Genomic DNA, 4,477 nt, shown 5'->3' with positions numbered 1-4,477 from the left:
GCCTTGAGTTTATGATAAGTTCTTGATTATTATCAAGAAGTAATAGTCATTCACCAGCAAAGTATGAATATTTCAATTTCTTCACATCATTTTAAGCCCTTATTTTTTTCTATTTGGTTTAACATGGGTGAAAAGTAGTAACTTGCAGTATTTTTTAAAATTATATTTATCTACTTATTTGTGTGGAGGAATGAGGATCACATGCCATAGCACCTCCCTGGAGATCAGAGTACATCTAGGGAGTCATTTCTCTTCTTCCACCATGTGAAATCCAGGGATCAAACTTAAGTGGTCAGGCTTCGTGGCAACTGCCTTAGCCAGCTTAGTCTGGTCTCTGTTGTAGTTATGATTCACATTTCCCTAGTCACAAATAAATTTCATATATTTTCATGCACTTTATCAGTAATTTAATAACCATATTTTCATCAGTTTCATTTAGAAAATGTCTTTATTTTAAATTTTTTGTGTAAGAGCTCTTTATTTTTTCTAAAAAATATATAGAGAGATGATTTTGGAACTTTTTTCTTTTGATATAGGTTTGTGTTTTCACTCTTATTAATAATCTGTCTTTTGATTAACAAAAGAACATAATTTTGATGAGGACCTATTTTTTGTTTGTGATTTGGTTTTCTTTCATAACAATGTTGCAAAACCAACACCATGAAGACTGATCTCTTATCATTTAATTTCAACTCTTCTATAAAATGTCTCTTCTACATTGAGGTTAATGTTTGATTCCGTGTTCGAGGGAAAGATTTAACATCCTTTTTTAATATCTGGGTATATAATTATCCTAGCGGTTTTTCTTCAAGAGACTATTTTCCTTATTGAATAATAATTGCACCTTCATGAAAAAAGCATGACAAAGTGCTGACAAACAGCACTCGGCCATGGCCTAATAAATCTGAAAGAAAATGTCTGATTTTTGAGTGCAGAAAAAGGTACAGGGCATCAGAAGATGAGGAATGGCTCTTTAAAAACAGCAAAGAATGAAAGATTAGATAAACTCCCGAAATACTGAATGGCAGGTTTACAAGGAAGACAAAAGACAGCAATGTGGATGCCTGAACAAAGTGATGAGGGGGAAATCCTCTCCACATGTGCCCTGTCAACAAAGCAAGAAAAGGAAAATCTCCAGAGGCAAGCATAGCCTAAGATGCATTTTTGACAAGAGTCACAATCAGAAGTAAATGTTAAGTAGGAAGCAGGAAGAGTTGTGCCACACACTCTATTAAAGTAGAAGAAATAGAGCCAAGCCTGAAAAAATCTCTACTCTCTATCTACCCTGTAGATTGAGTAGAAAGCCAAATGCCAAAGCTCATCCACCCACCACCACAACTGACTAAACAAGCAACCACCCTGAGAACCACGGGAACTCTGCAGGAGCTGAACTGAAGAAACTCAGTAGACAAAAATATACTCAAAGAAAAATTGCAGGATGCTGGTGGAGAGACAGAGTCTCGGTAAGCTGAGCGTATTCAGCTGCAAAGGTAATATGAACATTAGATATGGCCCGCTTTAGAATCCTGTGAATGGAAAGAGCGGTCACCCCGCACACTCTGAACATACTCCTTGGTAGGGTAAATACTGTGCTTATGGGGAATCCATGCCAAGGACTGGGAAACTCTGATGAAAAGACATGAAAAGACTGATTGCTGTACAAGAATTAACTCAACATGAAAATCATAAAGGATGCACTGGGCATACAAACCTTTCTAGCTTGACCTGTTTGAACTCCCAAGGAGAAAGAACATGCAAACAATTCTTGATGGAACTCTTGAGACCCACACAGCTGTTCTCCACCAGCAGGGTGTCCTCCAAAGACAACTCAGAGTCAGGCGAACTTATCCAAGTCAGAAAAAGAATATTTGTTTATGTTCAAATATGTTTATTTTACTCATTTTTATTGCTATTTTGTTTTTAACTTTCTTTTTTATTTATTCTTTGTGTCTTTCACATCATGCATCTCCATCCCATTCATTCCCCATCACTTTGTATCTGCCCTCTGCCCTTGCAACCTTCCCCTCCAAAACAAAGTAAAATAAAATTTGAGAGAAGAAAAGAAGAAAAAAGATCAATCTCATCATGGCAGTTCTAGTGTGACACAGTGAGTCATGAAGCAAACCCTGTTATTCATGTATCTTTGCGTGCAAGTGTTCATTACAAGAGTCATGGGTCTGGTTCGAGGCCTCTGATTTCTGCTACATTAGCGATGCTGGGCCCTCACCTAACTCCTGATTATGCTATTGTTACCCTGTGTCATGGAGATCCCTCGGCTTTGGGTGTGAAGGAATGGTTCGTTCACATGCTCCAGCAGATCACAGATGGAGTGGATGATGGGGTGAGCCAACTCATAACCTGATTCTGGGCCTGGAAAGTTGCAGGGTTGGTCAGTCTGCCAGCCCTCCCTTGACCGCACCACGAGGGTGAACTCTCCTGCATTGCCCAGATGAGTACACCCTTGCAGTGATAAGCAAGGGGCTGGGCCAGTTCTCTGGCTTTCATGTCCCTAGACTCGTTTCTCCTACACCTACAACTTCAGGGCCAGCTCTACTGTGCTGCCTGGGTGTAATGTAGGGGCCATTCTCCCAAGTGCTGCAGGTGACAAGGGGTAGGAACAGCTCTCCCACTAGCCTCAGGTATTGAAGGACTGGAGGTGCGGTTGGGAGAGGGCATCTTTCCCCCACCCATACCTCTTCATGACAGTTAAGTAAGTTAAGGGGACAGCTCTCAATTTCCGGTCTGAGTCACCCACACCTCTGCCAACTGGACTGGCTCTATTGTGCTGCCTAGGCAAGGTGCAGGACCTGCACTCCTTGCCTCAGGCATTGATAGGTAGGAGTGAGGGCATCTCCGCCACACAGATGAGTCATGGGGACAGCTCTCCCATGCTCACAACTTCGGGGCTGGCTCACCAACTCTTCTCTCAACCGGGGTTGGTTCTATTTTATTGCCTAGGTGAAGTACAGGGCCTGCTCTCCTTAGTGTTGCAGTTGATGGGGGTGGGAGGGGGTCAGGGACAGCTTTCCAGCTCACATGGCTTCAGGACCAACTCTCCTAGCTGCCTCAGGCATTGACAGGCAGGGTGGTGGGGTGGGATGGGGGAGGGCATCTCTCTCCTGCCCGTGCTGTCACATGACAAATGAGTCATGGGAACAGCTCTCCCATGTTCAGAGGTTCAAGGCACCCACACCTCTGGCAGCAGGATTGGCTCTACTGTGTTGCCCATTATAGCTATTTTTAAATCTTCACTTTTGTATTGTTGTTTCTCACTTGCTTTAGTGTTGATTTTGCTTGATAAAGTTTTGTGAGTATTCTTTTTCTGCATGTACTTTATTATGTTCTAGCATTTCTTTTATGTTCACCAGTTTAATTTCCCACTCGTTTCTACTTCCTCTTCTTATCTTTGAGCTCTTCCTCATATTTTACTTTTTAAGTATAAATCTTATTCGATATATTCTTTTTCTTTTTGATTGTTTCTTTAAGTTTGATATTATAATCACACCATTCTCCTCCCCTTACTCCCACTAAATCCTCTCATAAATGCTCCTTGCAGTCTTTTAAATTCATGGCTTCCTTTTTCTTTGTGTTACATGCAAATAAATATGCATATACTCATATATGTTCTTAAATAGAACCTTCCCAATCTGTATACCCTTATTTGTATGTACGCATTCAGTATGAACATTTAACTAATTGGGGTGCTGACCCCTGGGGAAGGCTACTTCTCCCAGATTAAAAACATGGCTGGTGGGAATGCAAGCTGGTATAACCCCTTTAGATGTCAGTGTGGGGATTTCTCAAAAAATTAGGAAACAACCATCCTCAAGATCCAGTAATACCACTTTGGGGTAAATATTCAAAAGATGCTCAATTGTGCCACAAGTACATGTGCTCAACTATGTTCATAGCACCTTTGTTTGTCATAGCCAGAACCCGGAAACAACATAAATGCCCCTCGGCCCAAGAATGGATAAGGAAAATGTGGTACATTTACACAATGAAGTACTACACAGCAGAAAAAATTAACAACATATGAAATATTGCAGGCAAATGGATGGAGCTAGAAAACATAATTTTGAGTGAGGTAACCCAGACACAGAAAGACGATTATCACATGTACTCACTCCTAGGTGGTTTTTAAACATAAAGCAAACAAAACCAGCCTACAAACCACAATCCCAGAGAACTTAGACAACAATGAGGACACTAAGAGAGACTTACATAGATCTAATCTGCATGGGAAGTAGAAAAAGACAAGATCTCCTGAGTAAATTGGAAGCATAGGGACCTTGGGAAAGGGTTGAAGGAGAGAAACAAGAAGGGGGGCAGAGAAAAAATGTAGAGATCAATAAAAATCAATAAAAACGAAAAAATATCAGCAAAAAAGAAAAAAAAAACATGGCATATGTACACAATGAAGTGCTATTCAGCCATAAAGAAGAATAAAACTATGTATTGCAGAAAAATACATTTG

This window comes from Microtus ochrogaster, unplaced genomic scaffold (genome assembly GCF_000317375.1).
Source record: "Microtus ochrogaster isolate Prairie Vole_2 unplaced genomic scaffold, MicOch1.0 UNK13, whole genome shotgun sequence".
Lineage (NCBI taxonomy): Eukaryota > Metazoa > Chordata > Mammalia > Rodentia > Cricetidae > Microtus > Microtus ochrogaster.
The sequence above is the reverse complement of the archived record's forward strand: the minus strand, read 5'-3'. Positions refer to the sequence as shown.